Source organism: Rutilus rutilus (genome assembly GCF_951802725.1).
Source record: "Rutilus rutilus genome assembly, chromosome: 21".
NCBI classification, from domain to species: Eukaryota; Metazoa; Chordata; class Actinopteri; order Cypriniformes; family Leuciscidae; genus Rutilus; species Rutilus rutilus.
Window position 1 is genome coordinate 15,037,994 of NC_140226.1, and position 25,880 is coordinate 15,063,873.

At 39.7% G+C, this 25,880-nt stretch overlaps 2 protein-coding genes across 3 annotated transcripts in view; one reads left to right on the forward strand and one right to left on the reverse strand.

Moving 5' to 3' along the window:
- nrxn3a (neurexin 3a) overlaps positions 1 to 25,880 on the reverse strand; it is a 759,351-nt gene that overhangs the window by 361,941 nt on the left and 371,530 nt on the right. The window lies entirely within an intron of this gene.
- ston2 (stonin 2) overlaps positions 19,487 to 25,880 on the forward strand; it is a 29,451-nt gene continuing 23,057 nt past the window's right edge. The window contains exon 1 of one of the 2 annotated variants that reach the window (XM_084392663.1): positions 19,487 to 19,557. The gene's annotated coding sequence lies outside the window, so the exon portion shown is untranslated. The remainder of the gene's footprint in view (positions 19,558 to 25,880) is intronic. The other variant, XM_084392665.1, reaches the window with a different exon arrangement.

The window sequence follows — 25,880 nt, forward strand, 5'->3', positions numbered from 1 at the left end:
AAAACACAAAAATAATGACTTTATTCAACTATTTCTTCTCTTCCATGTCAAGTCTCTGACGCTGTTCATGTTGTAAACAGTGCAGCGCTTCTGTGTGTATACCCGAATGTGTGTCCATTGTCTACTTGTGATCCGATCGAACAAAACAGATCTTAATACCAGGTGTAAGCAGGGCCAAAGAGTGCTAGTTTGGAAACACAACTGCACCCATGCTCGCCTGTGTTGCTATGCAACTGCAGGAAAAGAGAGACTGAAAATGTACAAGAAGCTTGTTGCCAGACACAGACATGCAGAGTTCATCTATTTTGCAAAGGTTACACACAGGTTACTGGAGCTGAGGTAACGTGCTTCACTTTACACCGACATAGTCTGGGGGAAATTCGATTCAAAACAAAACTAGACACCAAACAAATGTCATTATTCAATTTTGGCTGACTGTGCGTGTTATTGTGGAGTTTGGCACGCTCGTGACCTCATCATACAATCCCTGCAAACATCACACTGGCAGTCAAAAGGCTGTTTCATTTACTCAGTAAATCTATCTTAGCGTGCTTCTGAAATCTCCCACGAGAGCCGGCGCGCGGCCCCAAAACACACTTCCAAAAGACATATTGCATGTGTTTGTTGCCAAGGAAACAAAGCGAGGTGGCTTTCATTTCAGCACAACCGAATGTTATTTTTTTTTTGTCTTTCGGCAGCACGTAACATGAAAAACTGCACTGGGGTTTATCGCACTGTTTTGTCTGGGGAGCGGCTGCCCCCTTCATCACCTAAAAAGTTGTCGTCTCAGGAGGATTGTTTGGGTTTGGAGGACCCGACAACCAGAACTTGTTAGTCCTCAACCATTCTTCCCACCTGCAACTACTTCAATATTTATTCTCGTTTCCAAGGTAGCAGGAAACGGAGGTGCTCATTGGCAGCACAAATCAATAAGTGCGCTCTCTTTGATGGAATGCGCCGCGAGATAATAACCTTTCAAATCTACCACACGGTGGCTTCAATTTGTCGGTCCTTGTAAGTCAGACACAAATATGGGAGTATTACAGCAAATCTGTGGCATTAAGGGAAGAATGTTTGAATACATTTGCAAGTCCATACATCTTGCCTTAATCTCCCTGATTTGCATGGGGGCACAGTCAAGGGATTTGAGGAGAAATTGGAATCTCTGGTACGACAGCTTCCGAAACGTGCCAGGACTTCATCAGTGAGGGCATGTGTTTCTACAATCACATTGTCCCTGAAATCACCAGGGTTTGAGCGGTTAGACATGCTGTTATCTCCTTCACTGATGTATAAGTAAAAACCCTGGTTATGTTACCTGAGGTGACCCATAAACGTCATCAGTATTATATGTCCATTGAACTAGATTTGAGGTGCTAAAACATGGAGAGATTTAGTTTTAATAAAAAATTGCACGTTCAAGTTGGCTTCAGGTGCAGACAAATGCATAAAACGTCTGCATACTGATGTGTAGTAGGGTTGGGGGACTCAGACTCCAGTCCAATTTTGAATGAACTCGGACTTGTCACGCACTCGGATTAATTTGTACTCGGACTTAACACGGACTCGGACATTTTAGACTCGGAAAAATTTCCGAGTACAATCGAGTCCGGGCACTGGAGGACACAATATTATTCAAAAACGAAACGAAACTATTTGTGTTGTTTCAGCGTTGAGCATTGTAGCCAATCACAGACATGTATATTAAGAGCATGAACACAGTGGCAAATCAGAGGCGTTTTAGAGTCACCATGCGGAAAATTCGCTCAAAATGTATGATCAGAAATTCAACACGAGCTTTATCCTTTCGCCAATCCCCTCATAAACAACAAAGTATAGACGCGATATAAATAAGAGATTCACTGTGCAGTGCGGAGTGCGACGTGGTAAGTAAGTGATGGCTCAAAGGGAGCGCTATTTGACAGTCTAAATAATAGTTTTGTTTTTCATGCTTCTAGCACCAGTGAGGGTTCACACTGTAAATTATAAAGAGTGATAACTGCATTTAAATGTGGGAGTGAATCCGCTAAATTATAGTCCTGTGAGTCATGAAATTGCGATGATTGACATAGTAACCATAGCAACATTTTGGCATCTAATTTAGTCTTTATTATGGTTTTTGTTACATTTACACTTTAGTCATAAGTTTACATACACCTTGCAGAATCTCCAAAATGTTATTTTTATTTATTTTTTTAATAAGAAGGATCATAAAAACATTGCTCTGCCCTGAAAAAGCTTTTTCACATAACAGATGTTTAATAGCAGTCCACAAGACAAAATACAAGACAAATTACATTGGCTTGATTTTAATATTGTGTGTCATTACCTGTATGATTTTTTGTTGTTGTTTGTTTTGTTTTTTGTAATGGTTGTTTATGAGGAAAAATCCTCCAGCTCCTGCACATTCTTTGCTTTTCCAGCATCTTCTGCATATTTGACTCCTTACTAGCAGTGATGATTGTGTGATCCATCTTTTCACATTGGTGACAACTGACGGACTCATACACAACTATTACAAACCCTGCAAACATTTAGTGATGCTCAAGAAGGAAGCATCCGTTAGGAGCCAGGGGGTGTACATTTTTGAACTGTATCATTGGTGTAAATTGTTCTTATTTTGTTTTAAAATTCATTAATTAATTTAGCCCTGCTAAATAAGATATTAGCATGTACAACAAAATAAGAAAAATGTAAACATCACCATCATCTTGCTCAAAAGTTTACCCCTGGCTCTTAATGCATTGTGTTGCATTCTTGTGCATTACCTTGCAGATTCTGAAAGATGTAAAATAGGTAAACGTATGACTGTAACTATACATTGCAATCATTTTGTAAGGTAATTAAAATATTAATTTAATAGCTCAGTGTTGAGACTTTTTGCCGGAATTTGATTGACAGGTGATCTGACCAATCATAATGCAGATACCCGCCATTTTTGTCCAACAAACAAAACCAAACCAGTTAGTAGATTAAAGTCAGTGGACTTGAACTTGAAAAATGGTGTATTGATTTCTTTTTGCAGTTCTGACGTTCATTCATGTTTAATTCGTGCTATAACTAGAAGAGATTATCAGTTCACGTGCTGCTTGAACTGAGGCTTACACATTAAAGCACCACAAAACAGTATTTATTGTTTGAATTTCATAAAAATTACAAAATTTGAAAGCTGAGACTTTATTTCATACCAAAAGTAGCCTGCTCTGTCTTGTCTGTTGGCGCATTGTCAGTGAGAACATGTGAAGTGAGAGCAGAATGGCTTGTCGGACATAGCAACAGTAACTAAGAGGAGCGGGTCTTTGTGAAAGGTCAATTTCAAATCATTTAAATCTTTGTGGACTCGGCCGGGCTTGACTCAGATGTTAAGGATTCGGACTCAAGTCCGACTCGGCCCTCTTTGGACTCGGACTTGGACTCGATTGTTAAGGACTTGGACTCGACTCAGACTCGATAACTGACTACTGATGTGTAATGCTCCATATTTTATTCAATGACTGTGATGTTTCAATCTCTCATTTGTTCATCAGACCAAAACGCTTTGGGTTAGTTACAGGTTTTAGGTTTTGGTTCTGATGTCACGGCACTCATAAAGCATTGCTGTGCACATTAAATAATTATTTTTTTAATCAGCATTTTTTTCTTGTTTTCCTGTAAAAAAATAAAAATAAATTCTAAACAAATTTAAAGCTGCAGTCCGTAGTTTTTCTTCTTTGTCGCCATCTCTGTTCGAAACTATACGTGGGTTGTGCCTTGGCACAGCACAGTGCGGATGAATCCAATGTTTTGAGGAGAATGTGCTGCTGTCAGTCACCGCGCCGGTGTGGATACTGGCATTCGGAATCACAGATTCTACTTTTTGGAAGTATGACCAACATAAGAATTTTCACCGGAAAATGTCATCTGAGCAAGTAAGTAACATCCACTTTTGTTCTGACCAACTAAGGGGGAAAAAGCATTGCAGTAAATCGCGCTCATTAAATCTAACGATTGCTTATCATATCACCTCAAACCGTGCAAATTATACTTTGTTCTCAAATTGTTAATGTTAACAACATCAGCATTGCGTGACTACATTTAAAGCCCTTCTGATATTTATTCTTGTTTTCACATTGGCCTGGTTGCAGTCTCTTTTTTTCTGTAGCCACTCCGAAGTCCGAAGTCTTTTGCATTTTACAACGGAATCTCCAGTTGTCACTGGTGATTGTCGTTTGAACCTTTCTGGATCCGCCATCAAATTGGATAAGTTTAATTATATCAAGTGCTGTGAGAAAAGGCTATAAATCTCCACCTCCAACATCCTCACATGCAACATAGCTTACTAGCCGAGACACCTTCTTTATGTGTACAGATGTGATGTAATGACACAAAGACATGCTTGAATTTCCCGCGGAAATCCACCAGTACCACTGGAATTAAAAACATTATTACAAGCTTACTGTTTTGAATCGAGCTAAGGCAAGCAGATAGTTTTGAACACTGGCTGGTTATTGTACTTGCTCAAACATTTATTTTGGATAGTTTTTAACCCAAAAAAGTTACGGACTGCAGCTTTAAAAGAAGATAAATGTACTTGACTTGAGGCAAAAAAACTAAACAAAATTTTACAAAATAAGTGTTTTTGAAAAAAGTTGCCAATCAGCGACAGCATTTTTCATTGTTTTCACAAAAGTTTCATGGCCCTCAGAATATTGTGTATGAATATCTGAACATGCAATATATCAAAAGAAAGACCAGACCCTCTGCTTTTAAACAAAAAAACAAACAAACAAACAAACAAAAAAGATTTATTCAGCAGCATCAAGCATTCTTTTTTTGTCAACACTTCAATGTGGCTAAGTTGCATAAAAAAGCTAAATTTTGAGCAACAATCTGGATCAGATTCAGAGTGATGATCAAAACATACATTAGATGGAGTAGATTGAGTCCAGCAACACCTCCAAAGCTTGCACAGTCCCATACCTCATTCTGAGTTGACATTTCATGCGATAACGTTATGCAGTTTTGATTCATATGCTGTTTAATGTAATTATCGCGTTATTTTACATATGCATCTGCTTATGTAGCACTTGCATCCTCCAACACAACACTTACGCTACTTCTAGGTTCTAATGGAGTGGGGTGGAAAGATATAAAAAATGATGCTGGAGATCAGATCTTAAATACAGAAACAACACTTTACTGTAACACAGCAAACATAAAAACAGTAGTTCAGATCAGTGGGGGGATAAAATACAGGTAACAAAAGGTAAAAAAGTAAAACAGAAAGTTTTCCCTTTTTTGTGTTCGAGATTAGGGATAATTTAATCGTATAAATACACCCTGCGTGCAGTTGTATAGCATGGCAGAGTATGCAATGCTCATTCCCATTATCTCAGGGAACCGAGGTTACGTCAGTAACCAGAGCGTTCCCTTCTGAAACGGTCTTTCACATTGCGTGAATCACGCTTTGGGGAACAAAGACAACTATAGGACTATGGTAATCAGGACTGCCAGAGGTGACGACATCAATGACCCATGGATCACAGGCTAATCTAATCACCAGTTGCACATTGTTCACCTCAACCCTCCTTAGACCAAGGTGTGAACGACCATGGAATGCCCAGGGCCTCTAAACCAGTTCTGGTTAGAACACGGTAGGAACAAAGAAAGGCCCTAAGAAAAAGACAATCTTTATAAACATTCCACACAAAAATGGTCAGGAAACTGTAAGGAACATGTCCTACATATCTCCTTATTCATCCAGGGAACTGTGCGCACAGTGGAAACCACACCTGGAATAACAGTCAATGTAATCTTACCCACTAACACAGAAATGGACATCTGGGTGATTCCTCAACCAATGTACATCAAGTTTGGACTCTATGAGTTCAGCACACTGCCACAAGGACTTTGAGAAAGGTTTGGAAAGGAAATAAAGCATTTCCAAGGTTCTAAAGAAACTGTTTAATTTACCTGTGTGTTTTGGGACAATGCAACAAGCTCCACAGGATGGAAAGGTGGGACGTGATGGACGGATACTTGGAATGCAACGACCCAGTCACACCACTACAGTAGGAAGGCGGAAATTAGTAAACCCCTCCCCAACTGGAAGGAATAAAAGCTTTCCCAAGCGAACACACCCTCGTTATACGTATAGCATGACCAAGGTCATACTCTCGCAATTAAACCTTCACCCGCATGGACCTTCAAGCAGTTCAACCGCTTCTGCAGAGGACTTCGGCTCCAGCAATCAACGCTTGACCTGCACGACTCTTACCTTTGGAACCTCTAGCCTGCAAAGGATCCTGCGGATCGACCACCGCCTGACCTACAGTTCTCCGGATTGCACAAGGACCAGCAGTGAACCTCCAGTACTCAGTGCGGCTCTGCAATTGTTGGAAAGTAATCCACTCTACCCCAACTGGGAGCATAAGGATACCAGTGGAAGACGTAGCCCATCGCCGGACTAATCACCCGACCACGTGGAACGTAAATATAAGCTAACCAAACCTCTTCCCAAAGGCCTTGGCATTTGGTTGTTGCTATATGAGATTGCTATTTGTTTAGAGACTGCATGTAGGGTCAGTGTATACAGATCTAGGGTCAGTGTATACAGATAGATACATTAGACACGATATCTGTATTCATAGTAAATGCTTATTTACTATTTCATACCAGCATCCAGAAAGACCACAATTGACTCCTCCATAGACTTCTATGATTACCCATTCATTGTTTCGTCCAATCCGTTGCTCGTCTGCTTGGCATTCATTTTGTTAACATCCATTTGTGTAGTTGTTTGTAGTTTGATTATTGATTACATTTTCTTAGTAGATTAGTTGTTTTTCCTCAGTAGTTTAGTCATTTTCCTTAGTAGTATTTAGTGAGTGTTATATTTTATTCTTGTATATCTTTTTGTTAACAAATTAATTTTTATTGCAAACTGTGTCATGTGTTGATAATCAGAGGCTCTACAACCTTGCCAGAATCTCCCTAAATCCTTCAGTTTGATCAGATGACAAACTTCCTATGATTTCTATAATTCTAATTCTTTTAACAATCTTCCATGATTGTTCTTTATTGTCAAGGTGAAATTCCTTGGCTGGTGCCCTGTAATATAGGAAGGAATCATCTGACACTCTCACACTCACCTTAGGTGACGTGTGACCAAAAACTCAATATTAATATAATACAAAATATTAATATTAATATTTAAGACCATAAATCCCTAAAATCCCCGGTTTAACGGCGTCTCGTAGATGGCGCTTTGGCCTCTGCTATAGTGTTAGGCACAGGGAGCTGCAAAGGCTCCTGTCGAGGGACCACAGATGTAGGCTACGTAGCTCGGGTTGGGGATGCCAAATGGGACATTCTCGCCTGAGAGAGAAGGTCTTTCCTCAGTGGAATCGGCCACGAAGCTGTTGATGACAGCTGTATCAGCTCGAGGAACCACGACTGGTTTTGCCAGAATGGAGCCACCAGGAGGACTGAGCATCCTGATTTGTTTGATGACCTGAGGGAGCAGAGTGATCGGGGGAAAATCATACAGGCGAGCTTTGGACCATTCCTGGGCCAACGCGTACTGTTCCCTCAAGAAAAATGTTGGGCAATGAGAGTTGTCTTCTGAGATGAAGATGTCTACCTCTGCCCTCCTGAAGATCTTCCAAATCATCTGGACAGCTTGGGTGTCGAGTCTCCATTCTCCTGTAGACACCCCACCCTGGGACAGCATGTCCGCTCCTTGGTTCAGCCTGCCCAGCACGTGCACCACCCTCAGGGAGCCAAGGTTAAACTGTGCCGATAGGTGTCACGCCATCTTGTAAAGAGACCAAGTCCTAAGGCCGCCCTGGCGATTTATGAAGGCCACCACCGTCATGTTGTCCTAATGGACGGGGATGTGGTGCTCCTCTAGGGCTGGCAGGAAGGTTTTGAGAGCCAGGAAAACTTTCCTCCTGGAGGTCAGTCCTGGATAGGGTTGGGTACCGAAACCCGGTTCCAATAGGGAACCGGTTCCGACGTAAACGGTAGTAACGAGACCGAATAAGAACGAAACTTTCAGTGCCTGATTTCGGTGCCTGACTTTTTTTACCGCCCCCCTATAAAACATCTCGCGGCACGAATGTTCCAATAATAAAACATCTCCAGTTAACCAGCAGAGCATTAATTTCGTTCGTTTGTTAAATAAGAGACGATCTAGCGTTGAAATGTGTTTTTTAAATCAAGTGATCAAAGTGCTCATTGCCACTGCGATCAGTGGCGCTGATACAGTGTTTTCTTTTGTGGCTCGCGCACACCGCACCGTCTTTACTCGGACGCGTGCTTCAACACGTTGCAGAGACTCTCTATTCGTTCCGGTGATATCAAAATATAATGCACACAAACGTGCCCCTGCTTGATATACAACCACTGATGAACATAATCGGTTTAAAAAAAAAAAAAAAAAAAACTGTACGAATGCGGATTAGAACCCAAAACCTCTGACACGCTTGACGAAAGTTCAAGTTCAGCTGCCAGTGTCGTGGTGGACATGGTAAGTCTAGTATTTTAATGCCAACTGCAAATCTTGCATATCAAGTATGAAGTATATCAAGTATATTTATATGAGGCTATACTGTGTGTGTTAAATATTTCTGCTCAGTGTCAGATATTTCTCTGTTTTAAAGTAAAAGTCATAATATGAGAAGACAAAATTTTGATCTTAAAGGGCACCTATTATGACTCTTTTCACAAGATGTAAAATAAATCTCTGATGTCCCCAGAGTATGTATGTGAAGTTTTAGCTCAAAATACCCAACAGATAATTTTTTACAGTATGTTTAAATTGTCATTTTTTGGGGGCTCAGAAAAACGCGCTGTTTTAGTGTGTGCCCTTTAAATGCAAATTAACTGCTGCTGCACATCACAGGGGGCGGAGCTTCACGAGCTCGCGCTACAGAGCCAGGACAATCTCATCTGATAATATCAGAACAGAAACTCTCAGTTGCGGTGTTCATTTCGACTCGGAGTCGGACAATAATGCCCACAGAGCCAGAGAATATATGCTGTATGAGATAGAACAGGTATAGTGTAGTTTAATTATGGTTATAACTTATTTGTCATCTGCTTTTATCCACTATTAATACAAGCCTGCTGTAGCAAACCCCGTCCGAATGATGACCAAAATAACGTTATACTGATGAGTTCAGTGAAGTTTATTGTACATCACACAAAAGATGAGCGTTAGTTTTACTCCAGAGAATCACTGTAAGACCTGAATAAACACAGTATAAGAAGTGCGTATTAAAGTCTTATCCATAAACTCTCGCTCTCTCTCCCTTTCATTATCAACAACATACACAGCGAAGTACACAAAACACTCGTTACAACTAACAGTAAACAAATACATACACACCTTTTCAGTGGGTGCTAAATAAACTGGTAAACCTCATATCCGTAAAATGACTCGATGAGCTGTCATAAAGTGCGCGCTCTCACTTTAATTTCTGCCGTGGTCAGTAACGTTAGTCCTGTCGCTCTGGAGACTGTAAGCTGGATCACAAACAGTACAGATCCAACCTCGAGTGACAACGAGAGTAGATGAAGACTGCTGTTCATTCTTACATCCAACAACAGCACACCTCAATCGCTTAGGAGACATTCTTGTCTACAGCTGCTCCAGCTTCGAACAATGGCGGACTCTGTGTCCAGCTCACTCAGGGCGGGTCTAGGCTCAAACAGCAGTGTCAATCAAGGAGTCGTGGGAGGGGCTTGCGCAATTCTACGTCACATTGCACCGAATCTGAGAACAGCTCATTCTGAGACAGTGCTTATGATTTATTGAGATTGTAAAAAAAACACTGGGTGGATTTTTATCATTCTAGGGTGGTTTGCTCACACACTGCCAACACACATTTATGTTCAAACACCATGTAAAAGTGAATTTTGCATAATAGGTGCCCTTTAACTTAGCCTAAGTGTTTTAGGCTACATCAGTAGCCTATTAAACGGCGCAATTTTTCATTTAATCAGAAATCAGAAAATCTTTAAAGATTTAAGTTAATATTGTGTCCAGTTTGGACACGGACACACAGACCCAGGTATTATTTTTTTGACAAAGTGTGTGCGGTTTCGTTTTCTTAAGTACCGGTTCAAGAACTGTTTAAGAACCGGAACCGTTTAAAAAATACAGAGTAGGTACTGGTATCGGATAAAACTCAACCAATACCCAACCCTAGTCCTGGAGGTCAGGAAGTGGCGCAAATCGAAAGATTGGTCTTTATCAATCCCTCCTCTCTTCCTTCTCTGTTAATATCTATTCTAAAATGACTTACTATCACAACAAAATGAACAATTCTTCTGACTCTCACATGCTTTTCAAAACCTTCTCCTTTCTTCTCAACCGTCCTCCTCCTCCATCAACCCTAACAGCTGACGATTTTGCCACATTCTTCATAAATAAAACAACCACCATCAGTGGCCAAGTTACCAAACCACAAACTGACACACACATCTTACCAGCTAACACACACATTCTAACCTCTTTTTCTCTGCTTTCAGAGGCAGAAGTCTCCAAACTCCTCCTTTCCAATCGCCCTACTACCTGTCCACTTGATCCTATTCCCACTAATCTACTTCAAGCCATTTCTTTTAGCCTGTACAGTACAGTACAGTGAGGCATGCAGGATATGGACCGGCGTGAGTTCACTTAGTCCCGTCTGCTCAGCCCTGCAACTCCATTGTTTCTTCCTCTCAGGCTTCTGAGAGCGAGAGAACGGTGGAGAATGAGGGGTGGGGCCCCAAGCGAGTGCAGCGAGCGCACCTAGCAGTGAGAGTCCGTCTTGGTGAATGTGGCTTAGCATGGGCATGGCCCCGGCAAGCTACGTGCTCAGAGGCGCGGCATTTTGAAACAAAACATCAGTGAAAATATGCTCTTTTAGAGTGAAATATGCTCTATTAGCCTAACCTGATAGTCGCAGAGGAGAAGTGCCATTCTCAGCTGCCGAGGTGTCAGCGCAGTTCTCGTCATGCAGTGCAACAGATGGCTTGAATAAGTGCAGTCACGGCATGGACACGTCCCAGGCAAGCGATGCACTCAGTGTGCTCATCCGAACTACATCTGTTTTGGCGGGTTGAAATGCCATAGGTTTGTGCAGCCGCATAAACAGGAACAAATCAGGCTTCAGTATTATGAGAAAATGGACTTTCCCCAAAGCATGATTCACACAATGAACTGCTTCGAAAGGGAACCGGGTTGGCCCACCATCTTTGTTTCCGCATCATGCACATCTTCATATACACACCACGGAAGAATATTTGTCCAAATGGAACATAAAACCTGACCAAACAGCTGTCATTCACCCAAATGTATTCCCTTTATGTTATGTTGCCTTTATGTTGCCTTTCGTTTAGAGTCTTAAAATCAACTTTTAACAAGTTCAACATTAATCTCCTCTCTTGTTCTGTCTTGCTTACATGTACGTAAGTGATTCTCTTAATGGGGAAGCATCAATACAATTCCTTATAGGCATATTTTTATTCAAATTTTCCTGAACTCTTAAAGAAACGTATACTTTTAATCCATTTACCTATGAAATATTATATCATCTTTTATATTATAATATTATGAATCATTGTAGGTATCTATTTATTTATACTCATTTAAATAATATTTTAATGTGAGTTACACTTACATATGTTATCGCTTGTTTCTACTTCTTCTTCACATGTGTTTTGATCAGGAGATTCAGTACTCTTTCAGAAGATGCGTAATAGCGCCCCCCTACCGTATAACAGTGAAAACACGGAAAGCCGGAGATTTTCTTCAGTGGAAGTGTTGTCTCATTAATGATGGAAAATTATATCAATGGTGGGGAAAGAGTTAATAAATTTTTCTTATTTGTCCTATTTGTCTTTCCCCATTGGCAAAGTGCTTTTTATCAATTTCAAATATAATTCAAGCAGTATTTATAATATCTCATGCAACTTTGCTTCTCAAATATATATAAAAGACCTTCTCAGATATATAAAGACCAATCACAATCAATATCTAAATAAATGTAATGAAGACCTAATGAGAACGAGAACGATTTGTAATCGTGCCAGGCCGAACCAGGCTCAAATGGAAAATATAACTGGAACCATTCCTTACTGTCCTCAGGACCGCTCGGCCCGATAGTGGAAAAGCAGCTAATGTCAAAGTAAATGGGAGATTTTCTAAATTTAAGCTTAAAGTTTTTTTTTGTTTTTTTTTTAATAGTGTTTACAAAATAGCAAAGTCCAAATAAGTCCTTCTATTACCACATCTAACATAAAAGACCATTGATGACACCAAGTCTGCATTGATATGTATGCAAGGCCTCATCGGGGTCAAGCGACAAATGTAAAGGACAGAACAAATCACATTAAGATTTGTTAAGGGCTTAAGAGATGAACTAGCTGAAGGTAAAGAGGAAGAAAAAAGAGGGAGCAGGTAATGAATCTGACATTTTCCATAGAGGTTGTGCTGACGAAGCAGATGGAAATGCCAGGTTGAATGGTTCCCCCTTCTCCGTTTTGCTCTCCACACCATGCTTTCCATGAATTTTACTCTTTTGGACACTGGATTTGTGAGAGAGCTTTCAAATCAGGGCTGATCTCTCTCTCTTTCCCTCTGTCTCTCTCTCTCTCAATTACTCTGTCATTCTCCCTTTCGGTTTTACACACACACTTTTCTCTACGTTACAAATGAGCCTGCAGTAAAATTAATGTTCTGTAACCATCCCGCTAACTGCAGGTACCCTGTTTCTGCACTGACGGCAGCTAATGCCCTTGATCTTTCATTAGGAGTCCACCTAAAGAACCTCAGGGAAAGCTGGGTCCAGTGGAGCGAGGGAGAGGAGGACAGAAAGCCCTTCCATCAGCAGCCAAGTCTGTCCATCCGGCATTTACCATAGAAAGGACTTCAAATACTTTGTAATTCTCCATTAACTTTCATGCCATTTCTCCTGCACCACATGAAGCAATTCTATTAAAACGTTTCTGTATTTTCTAGTATATTAATGTTCACAAAATAGTGTAGTTACTTGATTGTGTCTATGAAGTTTGGTGTGGTTATTTGAGTACATGTGATTGTTCAGTTTTAAATTAAAAGTAATTAAATTAAAAGTTAAATAAAATCAACAACTTAACACACATTCCTGGATTTATTTTTAAATGATAAATCAGTGTGCATTATTATATATATATATATATATATATATATATATATATATATATATATATATATATATATTTTACATTTATCTGCCTCTGAAGCTAATTTTGTTCTTTTTTTGGCTGATGTCACTGAAGCTAGAAAATACACAACCATTTGTGGACAGTAAGTAAAAAAAGAAAGAAAAGAAATTAGATGCTTTTATTCAGCAAGGATTAAATCATTAAATTGGTCAAATGGGCAGTAAAGACTTTTACATTGTTGCAAAAATAAATAAATGTTGTTCTTATGAACGTTCTATTAATCAAAGAATCATGAAGAAAAAAATATCACTTTTTTTTTAGCAGCACAACTGATTTCAATATTGATAATAATAAGAAATGTTTTTTGAGCACTAAATCATATTAGAATGATTTCTGAAGGATCATGTGACACTGAAGTCTGGAGAAAAGGTGCTGAAAATTCAGCTTTGCCATCACAGGAATAAATTACATTTGAAAGTATATTCAAATAGAAAACTTAGTTATTTTAAATTGTAATAATATTACATATTACTGCTTTTACTGTATTTCTGCTCAAATAATTGAGTTCTCTCTGGTGAAGTATGCAGGACTTCTCCAAGCTCACGTTCATCTGCCTCCACTTTTGAGTGCCCACAACTCAAAATCCAGTCATCAACTGATCCATAGAAAACAAGTCCCTGCCCTACATTTTTTTCTTTTTTGATAATCCATTACACTCGGATATACATCACAATGCATAAGAAAAAAAATCGGTTGCTACTTCCGTTTCATCACAACTTTATTAAACAGCTCACTTCAAACTGCCTCAAAACTGCCTGCTTTCAGATCCAAATCTGTCTTAACATCGAGTCACCAATTCCCATGTAGTTTGTTGTGTATTGAGTAACTTGCTCTGACAGGAAGTTAACCACATTGGAAGGGGCATTTTAAAATTTGAGGTGAAGGAGAAGACACATGGACCACTAAGCACTTGGCGTTATAATTTTTCACCTGGTGTAGCAGTCAAACCCGCCTATTAGTCAGCTTTGTATAGTGCAGCCACCTGCAGACAGAAGAGACCCCATTGATTCACTATGAGTCCATTGAGAACTTATTTAGAGAATTAATGTGACTTGGCGAAGGGCTGAAGCTGCACTGATCGAGACTGCCATTATAAAATTAGGGTGTCCAACTGATCCAGATGCACAGCTACTCCTGCAATCTCATTTAACTGGACAGGTTTATTCCTCCCTGGAGAACTGATGTATTCATCAGACTTTAAAGGCCTGTGTGGACCAGAAACAAGCATGAGATTTATTGGATCAACATTTGAATTAAACTTCACAAGAAACGTGTCATAAAATCTATCTGATATGCTCTGCCAGCTTGAGATTTGGTTATTGACATTGTTTGCGGGAGATAATGTGGTAAGCAGATGTAAATATGTAAGGAAGGCCGTGGAGTGTCCCTGATCCACAAACTGGATGTAATGTCGTGAGATTTACAGCTTGGGGCCTGCTTTAATACTGAAACTGTATTGGCGCCCTGGCTAGTCTATGTGGTCTCTACGAAAAGAGAAAAGCAAGATAGGGCTCAGTGTCTGCAAGCGAGAGAACGAGACAGAAGAAAAGAGTAATGCATCGAAGCCCTGGGCATTTTAATTGTGATGAAAGTAGGTTAACCAGAGGGGATAAATTACCAGAATGTGGAATGGATGGGGGACTAGGGACCATGCGAAAGGTCCTCCCTCTCACCTTGAATCCTAATAAGACACACGTGCCGGGGAGCTGCCAGAATCTTCTGGTTCTGCTCTTATAACACACATCATCCAGTGCTATTATGCAAGTGCAACTGCAAATTAATGATATTCATTATATTAAATATTTCCACTTTTGTTCAGTTGATGGTCATTATCATTAATGCTAAATGTGGTTTGCGTGTATGTTCTCCTGAGATTCTCCTGTGTACTTCTGTTTGTAGGTAAAAAACTATTTAGATTTGTATTCCTTCATCATTCTTGTTAGATTTCAACCCCCAGCCATGGCAGAATAACTGACCTACTTTCCCCGACCGCTCCCTGTGTGTGTTTTTTCAGTCTAGCTTAAATGAGCTGTGCAAGGCATGTCTATGTGGAGTGGTTGCTGGTGAATTGTTATCTGCGTACAACTTCTGCCCAGCTGAGGAGGACATCACCAGCCCCACTCCAGCCCCAGAGCGCAGCCAGACTTCAGCGAAGTCTCCTATGAACCAAGAGAGCCCACCACAGATGCAGAGCCTGAGCCTGCCACGATGCCAACGCCAGAGCCCACACCTGAAGCCAACATCGCCTTGGAGCCTGAGGCCAACAGAAAGTCTGACCAGGTGTGTGAGCCGGCTATATCATCCTGTGAGGAGGGTATTTTAGTGGAGTATGAGGGCATGGGATGGAGCTGTACCAGGTCCCTACAAATGGTATGAGGATTTGGAAGAGAATTTCCCTCAAAGTCTCCCATTGCTGCTGGTCCCGCCCAGCTGCAAGTCTCCTGTGACTCCACTGGTCCAGCTCCAAGTCTCCAAGTCTCTGCTGGTCCTGCCCAGCTCCAAGTCAACTGTGACTCCGCTGGTCCAGCTCCAAGTCTCCTGCGTCTCTGCTGGTCCTGCCCAGCTCCAAGTCAACTGTGACTCCACTGGTCCAGCTCCAAGTCTCCAAGTCTCTGCTGGTCCTGCCCAGCTCCAAGTCAACTGTGACTCCGCTGGTCCAGCTCCAAGTCTCCTGCGTCTCTGCTGGTCCTGCCCAGCTCCAAGTCTCCTGTGACTCCACTGGTCCAGCTCCAAGTCTCCAAGTCTCTGCTGGTCCTGCCCAGCTCCAAGTCAACTGTGACTCCGCTGGTCCAGCTCCAAGTCTCCTGCGTCTCTGCTGGTCTCGCCCAGCTCCAAGTCAACTGTGACTTCGCTGGTCCAGCTCCAATTCTCCTGCGTTTCTGCTGGTCCCACCCAGCTCCAAGTCAACTGTGACTCCGCTGGTCCAGCTCCAAGTCTCCTGCGTCTCTGCTGGTCTCATCCAGCTCCAAGTCAACTGTGACTCCGCTGGTCCAGCTCCAAGTCTCCTGCGTCTCTGCTGGTTCTGCCCAGCCAGTCCTTTGGCCCCGCCTCCACTGGCTCCCTCCAATGCCTTGGCTCCTCCGCTATTGATTCTGCCCTGCAGCTCGTATTCTCCTCGGGCCTACCAGTCTCCAGCTCAACCTTGGCAAGTGGATCCCCTGGCTGTGCTTCCAACCACCAAGCCCATCACTCCAACTCAGCTCATCGGCCAGTCGGCTCCACCTTGGCTCCTCCCTCCCTCGGCTCCACCTGTGGCCGTCGTCCATACAGCTCTGCCAGGCTCCCTCGTCCCTCCGGCTCCACCTTGGTCAGATGTTGCTCTGCCTGCGCCACAGACTTCCGGGCCTTCATTCATTCGTGTTGGATTGCAATCAACCGTGGCAGGATAACCGACCCTCTAACGAATTAAAATATGGACTTACCAGCTGTCTGCCTGTATGTTCCACCCTGTTTCCAAAACTCATTTGTTTGACCTTTGCATGTATGTAATCCATTCTGCACGATCCTCTTGTTTGTTAACATTCTTAAGTCTGAATCTTGAGTAGATACATATTGAGTAGAGTTTGCGGTTATGAAGAGGCATGACATTTCCCGAACTCAGGCTAAGCGGTGCCAATCACAGCACACTGGGACCAGCTAACCAATCACCGCGCATTGAAGTCAATTTGAAGCACTCACTTCCTGATGGCTGACCATACTGCGCAGACTCAAACTGAGCTTGACGACGTAGATGTGACGTGAGCAACCTGTCTGTCTTCTAGTAGCTGTGCCAAGATAAATCTGAATCATTCCCTTCCGAAACTTGCAGAGACAGAGAGTATGAGTAGGAGGTGTCCATGAGCTGGAGCAGGAGAAACTTTTGCTAAGTATTCTGATTAATTATTTTGTCATTTTGCCTCCACGTCCCCCCGATTGACCGCGAGCTGCTCCTCCTGTCCATACGGTAATTTCTCTATTGTGCGACAGAGAGTCGCGTGGTTATGATGCAATCGTTAGCCTATTTTTACAAAAACTGCTTCTATGGGGCCATAACGTAAGATACAAGGTAATGGAGCCTTTTATACATTTTTGTGTTTCTTTAGAAATAAATAATGGACAAATGGAGTCTTTAAACGCCTCAGATGTAAAGTTATTCGCTGTCAAAGTGACGCCAAAATGAATGGGAGTCAATGGAATGCTAACAGCAGGTGATGGTCTGCTAATCAATGGCGGCCCCCGGGGAAGCTTCCATTTTTTTCTGAAAGATTACCCCCTTGGCGAGACTGGGTGAGGTGCTGTAATAATGTAAAATATGTGAAAAATAGTGTGTTTTTTTAACAATGACACATGAAAGTATATTACACCCCAATAACAAAATCAAGACTTTGTCAAAGGGCATAATAAGACCCCTTTAAGAAACATTTATTTTTATTATCAAACAGTTGTGCTGTTTTTTTTATATATATATTATATATATATATTAAGATTCTTTGACTCAAGTTCTTTAAGTTCAAAAGAACGGTATGTATTTGAAGTAGAAAATCTTTAGTAATATTATAAATGTCTTTACAGTCACTTTTGTTAAATTTGTTTGCATCCTTGCTGAATAACAGTAGGCTATTAATAGAAAAAATCTTACTGACCCCAAACTTTTTTCTTTTTTTTATAGCTCAATTACACATTTTCATATTATTTTATACAATTTTATTATTATTAATTGTATGTATTACTATATTTCTATATTATTTCTTAAATGAAACACATAGGGCAACTTAAATGAAATACAGCTGAAAAAACCATTAGGTTCCTAAGCTATAAAAGAGGGCACCTTTCTTTTGAGGCTGTATTCTCTGAAGACAAACTTCTTTGTCAATACAGTTGTAATTGAGCAGGGCTCAGATGTACGACTACAGGAATGAAGTGATGACTATTCTACGGGAGGGCAGATGCCAGCCGTCCCTGGCAACAGTGAGAGACTGCACGGGCGTCACTAGTAGTTATGCAACACGCTAACACAGACAGCCTAGAGTGAGAGAGACTGAGCGCTTTCATTAAGGACTCTGAGAGCTCGGCAGGGGTCTCTGCCATTTCACGTACAGAGAGCCAGAAATCACCCCACTGCTATTGCTAAAAATAAAAGCTTTCCTTTCACTGACGGATGTGGTGACATAAAAGTTGTTTTGTGTTTACTTTTTTACCTTCTTATTCTCTTCCCTCTCGGGGTTCCTGAGAAAAGGTCCCTGGCTTTTTCAAAGCATGACAGGTTGATAGACAGGAATGAGTTCAAAGAACCTGTAACCTTAACACACAGCTGTCTGAGCCTGAGGTCTTAGTGATCATACAGGTAGATGCCGTTGGATGGGAAACAAAGAATAAAGAATCAGATAGCCGGTTTCATATAATATTGATAAGAGTCATTCCTCAGATAGAAAACTATGGAAGCTTTCGAAGATATGCATCGGGCCCTTGGTGTAAAGCATTTAATGTTTTCATTTAATTTAGGCTAATTTAATGTTTTTTTTGTTTTTTTTTACAAAAAGTCAATTTTCAATCAATTTATTAATATGAAAAACAACAACAACAACAACAACAACAACATGCGTATGTGGCTCGTATACACTTGATATAAAGTTAAATTTAATGGCAGGCGTTATAAGAACTTTGGCGCCCCCTGTAGGAAACATTTATGTTTTACATAAAACACATCCCTCCAATTCCTTTTATTCGGAAATGTTAAAAAGTCATGCATCTTAACTTTGAATATTTTGTTTGTTTATTTTATGATTAATTCCTAGGAATTGCTGTTTAAAAAGGCCACACAAAGCCATGCCAAAACACACACATATCAAAACAAAAATGTACATCCAACCGATCCAATTCGTTAATTATATGTTAAATATAATAATGTATGTAAATCCATTATATATTTCAAACAAAGAAAGTCCATGGGGTAAACACAAAATAAAAATGTAACTTATTTTTTCAAGTAACATCAACAGAGATTTTTTAGAACAAACAGCTATCACTTCAACTATTATAATATAATATTATATAAATGTATATATTTAGACCCACTTTTTAATCCATGTGATGCGTTTAGGGGCAACCAGAGCCATGAGCACTGGATCTGGGGGGCAACTTTCTTCGACACTCCACCAGATTTGCATCTGATTGGACATTTGATGCAGCGCTGCTTTAACTGTCCAATCATGTGACAATAAGGTGGGGCCTCGAACAACGCTGTTTCAACTGTCCAATCAGCTGTGAGTAAGGTGGGGCATTAGAGCTGATTCACCGGGAGCGAGTGCGAGCTACAATCTGCTTAGACTCAACAACACGGTATCGGTATGTAAATATTCATGTGCATTTGTTTTTTGTCTTGTCGCTGTGTTATATACAATACTGTCGACTTAATTTGCTTAATAATCTTGAATTATTTTCAGAGATATATGTTATGGGATAAATATTTAAGTTACATACGTTACCATGAAACTATATGTCTCACATGTTGCAACAGGTTGTTGTAAGCGCGTGTGCTTTGTTTACATTGGCAGCAGGATATGTGTAATACGTGGCAAAAAGTTATCAAATGTCTGAACACGCATATGGAAGATGTTTTTATGTGAAGTAGATGTAATAAGGAGACTTTTCTAGTTGTTTTTGTGCCATTGTTACATGTTGAAGCATGTCTTGCTCATTTGATAATAGAGCACAGCAGATTGTTGTCTGATCAGCATAGATTAAGATGATAATGAAAGGAAACGATCATATTTGAATATACTGTTGTGGGACACGAGCTTTTTGCGCACTTGTGCCTGTCCCAGTACTTACCTATTTTGTTGTTTCACTCGTCAGTCTGCTACAATTTTATAATGCATGCATTTATCTATCGTTGTCGCATCTTATTTTTGATACATGACGCCATTTTTGCATGTTCAGAATTTGTGAAGGGTTCATCAATGATTTTGAAGACCCCGTATTCACTAATTTTACCAAGGTTACCACAGTAAAAAAAAAAAAAAAAAAAAAGAAAAGAAAAGGTGCTCAGTAGAAGACCTTCTTGAAATTTTATGATTTCAGCATCTTTTCATAATTTTGTGATAAAAAATAAAAAAATCATAAAGACTAAATGTAATAATTTTTTTAGTGTCAGTATTCAGGCTGTCTTAAAAGTTCAGGTGATACCTTAAAAGGTTGATGATTCCTGCTGCACTGCATAGAGTTTTGTCCAATCAAATACTTTCTAAAGTTGCATTTCTAAAATGCCCCTTCTAATACCGCTTGCCCAATACCAACTAATTTAAAAGGAGACAATACCTTTGTTATGTCCCACCTCAGTTTCTATAGGAAATCCATGAACAGAGAAAAGAAAATGGTTCTTGTCGAGAAGGTCTTTAATGACAGTGGTGGATAATACTAAAGTTACCAAAGGTTTTTGTAATCGCAATAACTAGTAACTATGATACTTTGGCTGAAACCGTGGTTACCATGGTAAATGTTTGTAAGAGGTGTTCAGTTCCCCTGGGAATAGTGAAACTGAAACTGCTGTGAAAAGCATGTGGAGGCGGTGGTGCCCATGTTTTTGTTGTTTTGTATAGTTATGTCATGTGATTAACATAGCATGTCAGAAACCTTTTTCTTTCTGAGTCATTGCTTTTATTCTTTGGCTTTTAACTCCGCGTGAGTTGTGTGGTCCTCTGTGGTGTTTATTCTTTTTATCTTTTATATTTTATATAACCTGATGTTCTTATTTTGTTTTAATAATTCTATATTAATTGTTTTGTATGTTCTGAGTCTTCTGTGCAGCACTTTGGAAACTTGGTGTTTGTAAAATGTGCTATAGAAATAAAGTGGAGTGGATTGGATTGGATTGGATTGGATTGCTAGAACTGGGCTTGTATGGTTTGCTTTTGTCTGTGAAGAATTAGAAACACACGAATTTCCGTGTCCTTGTTGGGATTTACCAGACTATAATTATTTAGCCTATATTTAATTATCTAAAAATCTACTCATAGACTAATCCTAAATAAATATGGCATTTCAGATATAAATCAAGTATAATGTATAGACCCTGTATGAACCTTTGTCAGGTTTTGACATTTGCGAAAATTTTGTTCCCACAAAATATATGTGTATTTTACCTGCGTGCATTAACTCAATTATATTTAGTCTCACTTAGGTAAAAATAAATGGTGTAGTTGTCAGCATACACTATTTATCTTCATACACAGGCTACATTACCGCGAGGTAAGTGTGGCTATCCAGGGGTAAATGTCCTTCATTTGCTGCATTTATTTGTCCCAGGTGCTGGATTGACCTTTTTACCTATACATGGATTCAGTTACTTGTATTTGTTTTTACTCGTTTACTTGTTTTGGAACTGGTGGCAGTGTCTTTGAAGACTGAGCGCAGCAGGATTTTCTGGTAGTATCTGGAGATTATGGTGTTATTCATGTGAGCTTCGCTGCTCTGTAAACAGTTTCTCTGTGAACTTGGCATGAAGCTGAGAACTTTTGGGAGGCAGGGGGGTGTATGCGCTTTTTTATTAAAATCTAACCAGTAACCAGTCTTTGTTGTCTTTTGGTGCATTGCTGAGTTTTAGTGAGACAGCCCAGCAAGCCCACTCCGTGAAATAAAGCTGTAGGGAATGGCAGAGTCTCTCTTGCCAAGCACAGTATGAGACATTTGCAGGAGTTAAGGTGGCTGATCTGGCTCTGCACTGGCCACTTTAAACCTGCTGGAACCATTAATGCCAGTGGTTAGTGAGGGGGGACAAAGTCCTTACCTATACATTTCAAAACAACAACAACATAATCTGGCTTGACTGATGCAAAACAAAACTAGACCACTCAAATCTTGATCACTTCAATTATAATCAAGCTGTCTGAAATCAAACACCTGTTTTTGTCACATTGCAAAACTACTCCAGCCACATTATTTTCCCCATTTCTCTGAATGTTTTAATATATTTTTATTTACAAATATCATACTGTATGTCTGATTGAATGCTATGAATTTTATGTCAAATATTTTGATTGCTAAACCATAGACCCAGGGTTATTTAAGGATTTTTTTTATACTATTATAGTATTTATTAATATTTTGAAGTAGCTGATATTTTTATATTTTATTTTAGTTTCAGTTGTAGTAATTGTATGTGCTTTTTCATTTTTATTAGTTTTTGTCTTTAAAATGTTTCATTTTTAGTCATTTTAGTTAAACTTAAACCTAAATTTAATTTCAGTTGGTTGCCAAATGCCAAGACAATTTTTTTTTTTACGATTTGCAATGTGGAAATTAAGTTAGCTTTTTTTCCTGTGAATGTGTGCGCTCTTCCGATTCATTAGACGCTATAGTAAATAACTGGAAGAATAACAAAATGCAGTAACACAATGCAAGCCAGTTTGTTATGATTATGATAATAATAATAAAAAATGTGCTAACAAATAACAGTTTGCTATGTCAAGCAACACTTTTAGTATAGCCAAAATAACTGGAAGTGGATGAGACTGGAAGCCTCGACAGAATCAAGTTACCATGGTCGTGCGCACTCTTACGTTAATAAAACGGTGAACAGGAGGCAGAACTGAGCCCTGTTGGCTTCTCATGATGAGATGCACCTGATGCTTGTGCTCTGCTACGGTCACATATGTAGACCGTCTGTGACCACCATGCATTTTGAGGTCCAGGCGTGGCTTGACATTGCAGCACCACCACAAAGATAATAGCTGTTTATTCCTGCATTTAGACACTTTGTTTTTCCTTTTTGGTTTGTTTGTCTTTACTCCTATCCTCCTATTCACATGTACTGCGTGATGCAAATTCACTAAGACTGTGAGCTCGGACAGCAGGAAATTATGCAGTGTCTATAAGCACAGTCTGAATAATGATGTCATGCATGATCATGAGCTCGCGGATGGTCGTGCGAGTGAGAGATTTGACACAGTGAGAGAGTTTTGCTGGCCAGCTATGCCAAACGTTCGAATATTGTGCACATATCTTGTTGATGCCTGCATGCACCACTGACATAACTGACAGACTGCCAAAGCCCAAGCCTGTTGGAGTCTGAGAAGTGGATGAAAGTTTTGTAAGATTTTGCAGCTGCAAACATTGGTGTTGCTTTGAAATTCTGGCTGCACACTCTTGAAGGCTCCAGAGAGCAACTAAAATGGCCAGAATTCAAAATTGTCACAATAATTTAAAATCTAGTCAGATAGTGTAATTGCATTTGCATCTGTGTGTGTTTGCCAGATTTGATTAAGTCAAATTGCCTGGGTTCTGTCACTTCGGTCTGTTTATTCTTGGTTTGGTGACAGAGCTCGGACACTCCTATTGTCTTGTGATAGTGAGCATACGGTTCCGAGTTTGCTCATGACAACATGAGTTGTTTGTTTTATGTGCGGAATGTCTAGTTCGGTCTAGTTTGGTTTTGGTTCTGTGGCGGGGTTTGGACATTCATGCGTGTGTTTGTCTTCTGTGAGCACACGGGATAAGCATTCATTTCTTATTTAGAGGATCATTTCATTAAAAAAAAAATGTATTTCATAATTTGGGGATAGTTTGCCCAAAAATGTACATTCAGTTTATTTACATTTACTCACCCCTGTGTCATTTCAAACATGTATGACTTTCTTTCTTTTGCGGAACATAAAAGAAGATATTTTGAAGAATGTTGGTAACCAAACTGTTGTGGTCTGTAAATATAGGCCTATCTAAATACCAATTCCGATGCAGCTTCTGAAAAAAATCATGGCCGATGTAGCCTAAAAGTTTATGTGTAATAAATTCTATGTTAAATCAAATAAAATGTATTTATTTCTAAAACTGCTTTTTATATGATGCTTTTCTCATTTCACACAATAATGACTTTAAGGCCTAGTTCAATTAGGACATTTAAGTAGCTTTTATAAACGTGCCTTAGAAAAAACATTACTGGTGGTGTGCATCTTGAGACAAAACAATGGCAGGGACATATTTGAAGATATGTCAGTACAAGTTGCTTTCAGTTAAAACAGCTCAAACATGCATTTTAGTCTGGGACTACTCAACGCATTGTCTGTGAAACCGGGGGTGAATGATCTTTTGGGGGTAATTTCTCATAGATTAGGCCTAATTAATTGGCACATCATGTTATTAATTAGATTAAAAATTATATTCGTTTGACAGCCCTAGTATTGTATTTTTAAAAAGTGTCACAAAATAGTGTAACAAGTAGCTTAGTTACAAAAATGGTCACTGTTTAGCATTCATTTCATAAAGACCCTATTAATTCACAATTAGTTTTGTGTTTTTTATTGTTAGTTTTCAGGCCATTTCACAAGTTCAGAGAAAATGGTGGTAGCCTAACTCAAGTTGTTTGACTTTGTTTCGTTTAGGACCTGAAAGCCCTGTTTATTTTTTTAGCCCTGTTAACATGGTTTTATTTTTGTCATGTTAATACTTTACGCAAATGTATAAGTAAGAAGAACCTTTTAACTTTTAAATACAGTTACATGACCGGACAAGAAATGGCTGAGGAATATAGTGCTGATAGACAGCATCCAAATCAGTAAATGACGGCTGTTGTTTTTCAGTATGGTTTCGGTATTCAAGTATGGGTGTTGTGAGATGTTGAATGAATTCGGTAGTTGGAGGGAGGTGCTTGCTTTGTTTGGTGTGATAAAGGGGGCTGAGGAAGGGTAGCGTGTAGCCGGATTGTGAATGCAAAGGAGATTCATCAGAGCGAAAACATGTTACGGAATTGGCCCCAATTTACTAGATTGTTCAGCATGTCCAAGTGTGTTTCCTCTATTAAAGTGTGTTTCCTGCAGGGTCTTGATTTAGGAGAGAAAATTGGCCCCTCTCTGATGTGGAAAAATCCTGATCACAATGGTTCTCAGCTTTTGTTATTGTGCCTTTCCTCCTTTGTGACCTTTGAAGGGCATCGGTGACTTTAAGGTGGTGCATTTGTCACCCAGTTCCTTGTGAACACTAATGAGACATTAGAGTGCAGTGGTCCTTGACACAAACTTTGATTATATTTACAACACACTGCTTTAATGTATGACGTTGCATCTAAGAAGCCACAGGGGCTGTAGTAGCTCTTTGTGTTATAAATAGTTTTCAGTTGTCAGACATTTATCAGTAGTCTTTCCTGCAGCTTCACACAGCCTCCATCCTGTATAGAAAGGTCCTGTCGGAGCATGTTGTTTTCTGTTTGGCAGTCAAAAACACTTACACAAGCCTTCAGTGTTTACTGCTGTCACTTGTTGCTGTCAAAGCCACAAATTTGCAACCTTTTTGTACTCTCAACAAATGCAAGTACAACATAACTCATCCTGTAAAGTCAGTAGAGCAATCCTGTAAAGTAGGCTAAGTAGAACGATTCTTCATTATCACATGATGAGCAATTGACTGGTCAATATATTGAGCATTTACAATATATTTTTTGTAGTATTTTGTTGACTATTCAAAATCACACAATATTGTGATGATTTAAATGTGCTTTTTTTTTTTTTAACTATTTTGTGCCCACTCGTGTCAACCTGCATGACATCATTAGGACAGACATTTTGATAACATCTTATTTAACATAAATTAGAAAAGTTGAAAAGTTTGATCAGTTTCAAATCCGCAAAAAAAAAAAATCAATTATCAATGGAAGTTCACAGATGACATTTCAGATGCAT